Below are 10,940 nucleotides of genomic sequence, written 5' to 3'. Positions count from 1 at the left end.
CTCCTGGGTCATCGAGTCCAGGCCTCTATGATGGGGAACAGGTGCGAGTGCCACTTTAATTCTTTTGTTTCATTTCTATCATCTGCAACAAGGAAGCCTCGTGTGAGGCTCTGGGAGGTAACCTGACCACTACAGCTCTTCTTGAAGCTTCTCAGCTCCTTGAGTGTGTTACCTGGAGCAGACATAGCCCCTTTCTGTGTTGGCTTCCACAGGTGCCTTGGCTTCCTCCTGCCTCTGGTCTTCCCAGCAGTAAGGTGGGGCTGCCAGTACTTATCTGCCTTGCAGGGCTGTGACATTGCTTATTTATTACATTATCCTTTCAACATGGACTGAAAAATGTATTCTACCTAGCACACCCTCTACTGGGCATCCGGACAATAGGTAAAGCGAACCACCTGGAATCATTGTCCCATGGCACGAATAGCAGGCCGCTCCATCCATAGTAAATAAATAGCTACCACCACCTCCCCTCAGGATCCAACAGTGAACAAACCCCCCTCCATGCCCAAAATGCCTGGGGTTTGTAAGACGAGTGGAAGATTGGAGATTCTTGGAGATTTTTAAGAACAGGTTAGACAAACACCTGTCAGGCATGGTCTAGATCAGGGGTTCTCAAACTTCATTGCACTGCAACCCCCTTCTGACAATAAATATTACTACATGATCCCAGGAGGGGGGACCGAAGCCTGAGCTTTATTGATCTGATGCGGGGTGGGGAACAAAGCTGAAGCCCAAGGGCTTCAGCTCTGGGCAGAGGGGCCTGTAACTTGAGTCCCAACAGGCAGGGCTGAAACCCTCAGGCTTCAGCCTCAGGTGATGGGGCTTGGGCTTGGGCTTTGGCCCTGGGCCCCAGCAAGTCCAAGTCAGCCCTGGCGACCCCATTAAAATGAGGTGATGACCCACTTTGGGGTCCCAACCCACAGTTTGAGAACCACTGGACTAGATAATACTTAGTCCTGCCATGAGTGCAGGGGACTGGACTCGATGACCTCTTGAGGTCCCTTCTAGGCCTGAAATTCTATGATTCTGTAAGATTAACAAATCTCATCTCTGATGGACTGAGGGGCTTGGTGGGGAATCACTGGCTGAGTCTTGCTAGTCTATGCAAGGCATGTCCATTGGAGCCAATGGGAGCAGCGGTAGGGAAGGGACCTGTTGCTCGTAAGGTGATCTGTAAATGCTAAAGGCCTGATTCTGCTGTCTCTTACACTGGTGTAAATCTGGAGTAACTCCACTGAACAACACCAAGTAAAGCTGATGAAAATGGAAGGAAGAGAGTCACCGTTGCTGTTATCACTGCCTGCAAAGACGAAGGGGCTTGAACGGCCATTGCTTTAAACCTTGTGGAGTTGTTTACACTGGCACAAAGTAGGAGTAAAATGCTCCCTCACATAATGTGGCTACTCTGTGGCTATCCATGGTGCTACTTGACATGAGCACGGGGATGAGAATCTGGCCCAAACTATTTGTTTTTCATGAAGAGTTGTCATCCTCGCAACTCAAGCTCTCTTTCTGCTGGATCCTGCCCTGTTATCATAATCCTGCCTTCTAGTGTCAGCAAATGGACACTGATCTGGGCACATCGCAGATTTAGCATTGGGACTTCCTTGCAGGAGGATGCTGGAGTAAGACCTTGTTTAAACATTAGCCACACTGGGAATTAGCATCCCTTCAACCACATGCTACCCTCCCGCGGAAGCATAAAACAAGCACCCCAAATGCAGTAAGGTAGCAGGTATCACATAAAGACACAGGTTCTCCTTGCTTGTGAGGAGGGAGGATTTTGTGCCAGTTACACCAGTGAATCTGCTGAGAAATCCACACAGAACAATGTGGACCCTGGTGTACCCCTGATGGGTCTCTGACCCTCACTTCACCGCGAGGTCTTGGGATTAGGGAGACTGGGAATCGTGAGAGCTCAGTGTGTGAGCTTGGGCAAGTCATTTAACTCTTCTGAGTCTCAGTTTCCTCATCTGTAAAATGGGACTAATGATGTTCCTTTGCAAAGTGCTTTGAGATCTGTGGAGGATAATTGCTAAGTATTATTCTTGTTCCCCTTGCTGCACAGTCCTATTGGCTTTAGCTGCCAGGACCTTATCATTCTACCCTCTCTCCCAGCTGGGCTGTGAGCATAGAGGGGAGACGTCCTCAGCTGCAAAGGGGAGCTTGCCCGTCCAACCATTGCTCTCCAGCTCCAGACCCTGAAGTGCCACCTCCAAACCTCTGCAGCTCCACAGATCATCAGAGGGAGGCCCATAGTGGCGCTCCCAGTTGTGCAGATTTAAGGGGTGAAGGCTGTCTTGTTTTCTCCTCCTTCAGAGGGGGACATGTGGGCCGCCGTAAGGAAAACCAGTGAAAGCCATTGGAATGGGAAGCCAGGGTATGGTTTTTCATTTGGTACTTAATATTTGAAAGTCTTCACCGTGAAAATCCTCTTTTTATAAAACAACATGACATTTGTGAGCATGTTATTGCTGAAGACGGCAATAAATAAGGAGACTGGAGCCCAAGTGGCAATTTACAGCCCCAAATGGCTTTTCGCTCAGAGCAAATTGGGAAGATGTCCAACATTTGACCTATGAAAATGAAATTATTATACTGGCATGGGAAAAAATGATCTGAACCCTGAAGCTTCTAAGCCTCCTCCTTCATTACATCTCTGGATCACCTTTAACCAAACAACCATACGCTTGGTGCCAACTATGCACTGGAGTGCTGCTGAGATGCGGACAAGTGTCTACGGGTGCCTGAAACTACCAGTTCTTTGTAATTTTAATGGCAGGACCTTTGCAGACATTAATCAGGCTTGCTTTCTAGGGCTGGATTCAAACCAGAGTTCCACTTGTGAAAGACGAGTGATTAAACATTTAAACCATCCAGCCAACTGGCATGGGGAGTCTGCTAGCTTAGCAAAGCTATGTCATATTAAGGTAACTATATTTCTTCATCTTCGGCATAATTCATTAAGATGCTGCAAGCAGGGAAAAATGAAGTCATTATTCACCCTTTTGAAAATTATTATTTTTTTACTAGTTTCCTGCAGTTGCGTAGATAAACACAGTCCTTGTGCCGTTGGTCATTTGCTCTAAGACCTCGTCGCTCCGAACCATCGGGGTGGGAAAGATGAGTTTGTTGATTTATCTGGTTTGGCGTGAGTTACGTGAGTGGTTTTGGGAACTGAATGACCACAGACTTGGAGAGAATGGAGACCCCCATGGATCCACCCAGAATGCAATGCAAACGTCTACATCAACACTGAATGCCATTCTGTTTGTAATGGAATTTTCTGCTGTAATTGACAATGCAGCCATTGTATCACATTAAACATGGAACGTAAAGCCTGTTTTTTGTGCAGTCACTTAAGGGACTAACAAAAGGTGGTCTTAACACAGAGGTGGGTTTAATCCTCAGGAAGCTCTAAAATCTATGGCTCCTGCGGAGACGCATTCAGATGGAAATAGAGACAGAAGTGGGGTTTTAAAATGGACTACAAGCACAGCGTAACCCTCTTTCACCACACTGAATTGCAACTCTGTTTGGTTCTACTCCTGCCTGTGTAATTACAGTGCTGTATAGACCAGGTATCTCCATGGCCCAGTTCAGTTCAAGGAATTAAGGGCAACTGTGGCTCAATATCTGCCTCTATTTTTAAGGTTCAGTGCAATGGATAGATGTCATCCATCCACTTTTACCCATCGGTACCAAGATGCCAAATGCTATACCTAGAACAGCAAGATTCAGTCAGAATGGACTTCGACTGCTTTACTAACTGGTTGTTATTACGTGTCACAGAAGTGTCTGGAGCCCCCATTATGATGCAGTTGCCAAAGATATGATGAGAGACTGTCCTGGCCTGAAGAGCTTATGCTCCAAATAGACCACCAGACAAAGGGTTAGAAGAGAAGCAGAGGTAAAGTGAGTTGGCCAAGGTCATGGGCAGAGCTGGCACATGAACCAAGTCCTTCCAAGTACCAGACCAGCAGCCTCTCCACCACATTACCTGGCCTTCCGCTGCCAAAGTGAAATTCATAGACTGACGGAATCATAGGACTGGAAGGGACCTTGAGAGGTCATCTAATCCAGCGCCCTGCACTCATGGCAGGACTAAGTATCATCTAGACCAGTGGTCCTCAAACTGTGGGGCATGCCCCCCAGGGGGGCATGGAGGAACATTTCGGGGGGGAGGGCGTGTAGTGGGGCCTGAGCCAGCCCCACAGGAGGCAGGGTAGGAGCACTACCCAGTCCCACTCTGTCCTCTACTCCGCTCACAGCCCAGCTCTGCCCTCATTCCCTCTCCACCCCCAGGTCAGCTCTGCCTCTTGCTCCAGTTCCCTCGCCCTCCCCAGTTCTGCCCCAAGCTCCGCCTTCAGCTCATGCTCCCATGCTGAGCCAACTGTGCAGTAATGGGGCGGGGGGGCCCAGACAGCTGTTTCATGGCAGCAAGCCCTGGGAGGAGAAGTGGGGACGCGGTGCGCTCAGGGGAGGAGGTGGAGGTGAGCTAGGGTGGGGTGGGGCAGGGAGCTGCTGGTGGGTACAGAGTACCTACCAATTTTTCCCCATGAGTGCTCCAGCCCCGGAGCACCCACTGAGTCGGCGTCTATGGCAGCAGCTTCCGGGCAGGTACCTTTCTCTAGATACTGGTCTTGAGGGGGATGGCTAAGCAGGGAAATGATTATACACTTTATGCTGAAAGTGGCAAGATTTGAGCTCATCTTGCTTTCAGCTGGTAGGGGAATGTGCCTACAAGATGTGACACATCCCTCCATGTACAAGGCAGCTACCCTGGCTCAGCTCTCCGGACTGCACGGATGTTTGTTCCACAGGGAGGTTAAAGGAGCGGTTGGGGTGTTACATCAGCATGTGTGTCGTGTGCTGTGGAGCAGAGGAGCTTCCAGCAGACGATAGGGCACCTCATGGCGGAACAGCCGCTAGGATGTTTTAGAAGAAGAAGCAGCCAGGCAGCTCACCTCTGTTCGCAAAAAGGGAGGCTGGCTTCTGAGCAGCTGGGCTTTGGGACCAGAGCTGAGCCATTTCTATCCTCCAAAGGTCCCTGCTGCAGCATAAGGGTGAGATCCTGGCAAAGTCAATGCCATTGACTTCAGTGGGCTAGGATTTCACCCCAAGTGCTCAAAGGCACCTTGCTCCCACTGACAGTCAATGGGGGTTGGGCACTGCGGCTTTGAAAGTGAAGACACCAGTCAGTACTGCCTGGAACCACGGGACAGCCCCAGACTGGGGTAAGATTTTAAAGCACTGTAAATCCTTAAGGTGGCATAAGAATTTCAGCTGCCTTATGGCAACATCATCACCTGAGCGACCTTAAATCCTCCTGATGACATAATCTGTTTAATCACCTGAAATATTTAGGGTGGCTTAAGCACTTTTAAACAGCTAATAACGTACAGTGACAAGTGTGTACTTATTGATGACAGAGCATAAGCCACTCAGTCTCTAGGACTGCTAGCTGCCTGTTGGCATGCATTGAAGTGGGCATGCTTCCAGCCAGATTCTGATCTCAGTTACGCCAATGTGAATCCGGAGCACCTGCACTGGTTCTGGTGGAGAAACTCCAGGTTTACACAGGTGTAACTGAGATCAGTCTGGCTCGGATTAAGTGACCATATCAAACAACACATACACACACACATGTGTAGTATCTTTTACTACACTATATGCAAGAGTCAGTTTTCAGTCATTCATACATACTATTATCCAACCAATATGTCTGTCTTTGGGGAAAATTCCCGTTCAAGTCAATAAGAGTTTTGCCATAGACTTCAACGGAAGCAGGATCTGGGCCCTAGCTTTTAGGTTTCTGCAATATATAGACCTGTGATTTTAATGCTGGTTGGACAATGGCTTTTTTCCTGAGGACAATTTCAACTTTCGGTCAAAAACCTGAAAATGTTTTTGGTTTTCAGCAATTCTCCGTCAAAAAATGTTTGATTTTTCAGGGGGTTTGGCTTACATTTTACAGCCAGAAATTGCCCAAAACAGAAAAATGTTTGGCCCAAAACTGGAACATTTTTGATTTTCAGTTTTTTTTTTTTTAAAAAAGGAAAAGTTTCCAGGAAAACAGACACTTTCCACCCAAATTTTTTTTGTCAAAAACCCAATTTTCTGTCAGTACATTTTTGGCCAGCCCTGCTGTGAATATTATTATTTCAGGGTGTATGAAAGTGGGCATTTCAGACACTGGCACAAAAGTGTGATGTTCCTGTGCTCTGTTTCCTGTATTGAAATCTAAGAAGAAACACTGGGTGGAAAAAAGTAGATGAGATTCTAAGCCACGCTCTAGCAGTGCAGACAGGCTGCAAACCTGGTATGAGAGAACTGCTGATGATTCCCCCCTGTACTTGAGAATCATTTTACAATCTAAGTACGCAAGACAGAATTGCTGGCCCTACAGACAGGGAACTGAAGCGCAGATGCTTATATGTGACTCAGCCAAGGTCACTCAGGAACTCTTTGGCAGAGCTGGGAATTGCATGTGGGCCCACCTATGTCCTACTCCAATGCCTAACCCCAAGAACACCCTTAACTTTGGTTTATTGTGTTGTATCTGTAAGCAGGGTCTGAATGAGTTCTCCCCTGCCAGCTAGCTGGGAGTGGGGAGAGACTTCAGGAGTAAACTGTACACACCTACTGTATGTACAGTAAAATGAACACACCTACTGTGCCAAGATATCCAGCAGATAGAGTGGTGTTGCTCAAAGTGATCGACTTTGGCTGGTGTTGGATTACAAATCACTTTAGTACTGAATGCAGGGGTAGTGAAATGCTGTTATCAGTGTTGTTATCTTTATTGTATGAATAAACGGGAGCAGAACTGTGCTTAACCTGTCCCAAATGAGGGGGTCACCCTCAGCTGAAAGGACCTTGTTAAGCCAGGGGCTCAAATGCCAGAGTCCTGTGAAAGTAAGAGGGGTGGGGACAGGTGTCCCAGCCAGGAGGTGTGGAATCTCCCTAAGTCTGGTTTAACCAGTTTCTTATTCCTCACTGTTCAAAGATAGAGCTAAATAGGCTCCATTAGGAGCCTTTGTTATTTTAAGTGCTCAAATGAGAGCTGAAATCACTTGCGGTGGGACAGCATTTTTGCCCAGCTGGCTAAAAGCTGAAAATCACTAGGAGCTGACAACCACTAAAAGACTGACCTGCAGAGGTCGCAGCAGAGAGGCAGGTAGTAGCAGAAGGTAACTGACAATCAGCCGGCATGAGCAGCAGGCAGGAGCAGCTAACCGTAGTGGTTAACAAGCGGCCGGTGGGAGTGGAACAAGTGGCTGGTGGGGCAGCTAGTGGAGAGGAACTTCAGCTGACAGGGCGGCCAGCCAGAGCAAGTGCTAAGATAGTGGAGTGAGCAAGGTGCCTTCTTCCCGGGCGAGAGGTGAACTCACACAAATGCACCTCTGAACCCTGAATCCTCATTGACCACGGACAACCACTGTGAGTGGGGTGTGGTGAGGGAGCAGAGAGGGGCACTGAAAAGGAACTTTTGGTTGTAGGACTCAAGAACACGAGGCGTAAGGCTCTGCCCCACGCACTCTGGGGTGGGCGTCCTGCTCACAGTTCTATGTTTATGAATCCTGCTTGTGGCATTTCCCCTAATTAACGTCGGGTGACTTCCCGCCTTTCATTAAAAGTTTCTTTTCTACACTCAGTCTCTGTGCTTGCGAGTGGGGAAGTATGGCCTCTCAGAGGCGCCCTGGAATGGTGTGTAATTTTCCCAGGTTACGGCGTGGGGCTTGAGCCGGTTCTGTGTTGTAATGTTGAAAAGGAACCCCTAGGTATTGAACCCGAACCTGGTTGCTGCCGGCTCCACCTGGCAGAAGGGTTACATATATAAGATACAGGAAGTAATTGTCCCACTCTACTTGGCATTGTTGAGGCCTCAGCTGGAATACTGTGTCCCGTTTTAGGTGCCAGGCTTTAGGAAAGACATGGATAAACTGGAGAGAGTCCAGAGGAGAGCAACAAATAATAAAAGGTTTAGAAAACCTGATCTATGAAGAAAGGTTGAAAAAACTGGGCATATTTAGTCTTGAGAAAAGAAGACTGAGAGGGGGACTTCATAACAGTCTTCAAATCTGTTAAGGGCTGTTCTAAAAAGGATGGTGATGGATTGTTCTCCATGTGCACGGAAGGGAGGACAAGACGTAATGGGCTTAATCTGCAGCCAGGGAGATTTAGGTTAGATATTAGGAAAAACTTTCTAACTATGAGGATAATTAAGTTCTGGACCAGGCTTCCCCGGAAGGTTGTGGAATCCCCTTCACTGGAGGTTTTTAAGAACAGGTTGGACAAACAGCTGCCAGGGATGGTCTGGGTATACTGGGTCCTGACTCACTGTGGAGGGATGGATTAGATGATCTCTCGAGGTCCCTTGCAGCCCTACATGTCTATGGTTCTATGACTGTAACTCTTTTGGAATACAGTAATTTTACCTGTGTACGTTTTGGGCCTGATTCTGATCCCATTTATATCAATCTAGCTCCCTTGACTTCAGTGGAGTTACTCCTAGTTTAGGTCCTTTCTGTTTTCCCTTCCATGTCCTTTCCATCCTTTGCTTTATCTCATTCAGTTTCACTCATCGCTTCCACATATGTCTTTTATAATCCAGCTTTGTCCCGTAGGGCTCGATGCAGAGTGATTCCTGCAAAGGGCCGAGCCTCCTCAGCCTCAGTTGAAGTCAGCTAAGCACCTTGCAGGATTGGGCCAAGATGGACCAAAGGTCACTCTTTGCTGGCACTGTCTCTTAGCCTGTTTAGCTGTCTTCTCCTCCTGAGGTTAGTCTCCATCTTACATGTGTGTCCGAACTCAGCTTGTTCTGTAGCCAAGTTCTTCTCCAGGATCATGGCCAGCCTTGCTTGCAATTGGCCCGCACAGTCTTATCAGCCCTGCTGAATTCTTCTGCGAGCAACTGTTCATGTCTGTTGTCAGCTGGGCTCAAACAGGGCAGCGGCTCAGGGTACAAGAAAGAGAATCCCATTCAAGTCGCTGGGATCTATCAAAATGGAATCTTCAGTGCTGCTTTCCTAGAGGCCAGACAGTTCCGGGCTGGGTGGATCCACCCAGGAAAACACCCCATCAGCCTCGGTCGTGGCAGAGGGCCCTGGTGGCAGAACATCAAACAGGGAAAGAAGTCTGTGGATGTGCTTATTCAGGACTCGGCGTCCCGCTGAAGAAGTCCTATGGAGTTAGAAAGGCCCCTCTGCAGTGGGAACCGAGGGTAATAGTGGAAAGGGTGCGGGGAGCCATGTGGTGCAAGGAGGTGCCATCACATGTCAGTGAATCGGGCCCATTGCACGTATCCTTCAGGTTATCCTGTCCCAAATGTAGCTGCTGTAACTGCTGACAAAGCGTCCTTGGTGGCACCGTAAAGATGAGGGGACGAGGCTCCCGGCCTGTGACTTAGTGGCAGCACTGAGCTCAGTCGAGTGTCTGATCCCTTGGCCTCCTCCCTTCCCAAGCTGGCAGAGCTCAGGAGCGCTGTGGGAGTGGGTCTCAGTGTGCTGCGCTGTTCAATGGTCATCCCGCTAGCCAACGCTGGAGCGAGGCTGAGGTGCAATGTGGGGAGCCCCCTCCAGTGTGCTCCCCCTGCACGAGGGAGGCTGCAGTGCTGGGTCTAGAAGTCTGGAGTGAATCCAGAGGGCGCCTCAGTCCAAGGTCTGACTGTGCCAGGTGGTGAGTGCAGCTCTTTTCCCTTATCCATTGGCTGGTTCCCTACGGCAGCTGTTAAGGGGTTAAACCCAGATTTGGGATGCTCCTGAGCAGAAAGGACGCCACCTCCCCCTTCCTGTGCACCTGCAGGGAAGAGGCCCAGCGCCTTGCGCCCAAGCAGCAGGGATCAGCACTGCGAGTGGGGCTGCGCAGCCAACGGACATGGGGGATGTCGGACCATGGCTATGCCCCTGCCACCCAGGCTCGGGGGTCAGGGCTGGGAAGGAGGAAACGCTTGCTGGCCCTCCAAAGCGCACCGGGACTCTGGGAGCAGCTGCTGCTGTGGTCCCCCCTCTCCCCGGAGCCCCTTGCAGCATGGCTAGCAGGAAAAGCCTCAGTAGAGTCCTTAGCATGTGAAAAAGGCAATGACAGCGTGGCCCTTGGGCAGCCTGTCCTGGGGTCCCAGCTCTGCCACTGACTCACTATCTCTTAGGCCAGCTTTCCCTGATTTCCCCTCGTACTGGGGGACTCGTGACTTTGCTTGAGGTCTGTGGCAGCGGTGTGGGCTCCGCGTCTCTGAAAACCAGGCCCATGGAAACCGAGGAACACAGAGACTCAGGCCCACTTGTTCAAAAGGGGCCTTTACTTGTGAGTGTCTCAATTTGCAGGAGCCCAGTTTGAGTCACTGCAGCTACTCGAAAGTGACGCCTGTTTGTTGCTGACATTAAACCTTACTAGTCCCAAGGAAATCCACACGCACAAGGGGGTCGGAATATAGCCCCTTTCTAAAAAAACACTGATAAGGGAAAATGCTTCCCTGAAAATGTCAGGGGACAGTAAATGAACCATTGCCGCTTGTGGTATCCTGGAGCGCTAACACCATTTAGCCTTGTGCATTACTACGATGATTATTATTTGCGTCACAGCAGCGGCTAGATGCCCTCGCTAAGATCAGGGCCCCATTGTGCTCGCTACTGTATGACCTCCCAGGCAGAGCCCATCGAAAGAGACAAGACACAGCTGAAACGTAACAACCTTCAGCTAAAAATGGTTTCAGATAGCCCTACTGATGTGAAGCAGTCACGAGCTAGAAGGCTATGCTGAGTAACGGTCCCACGAGCTGCAAGGCTCCTTTTACCATCCCACAACACGGAATTCTCTTTACACGGAGACAAGTGCTGGGCCAGATTCACCTGCACTCAGTGACGTCAGGGATGAATTTGGTCCAACTCCAGTGAAGTCATTAGAGTGATGCCAGGGATGGGTCTGGCTCACTACATTTA

The sequence above is a fragment of the Lepidochelys kempii genome, chromosome 1, assembly GCF_965140265.1.
Source record: "Lepidochelys kempii isolate rLepKem1 chromosome 1, rLepKem1.hap2, whole genome shotgun sequence".
NCBI lineage: Eukaryota > Metazoa > Chordata > Testudines > Cheloniidae > Lepidochelys > Lepidochelys kempii.
Note: the sequence above shows the minus strand (reverse complement) of the source record.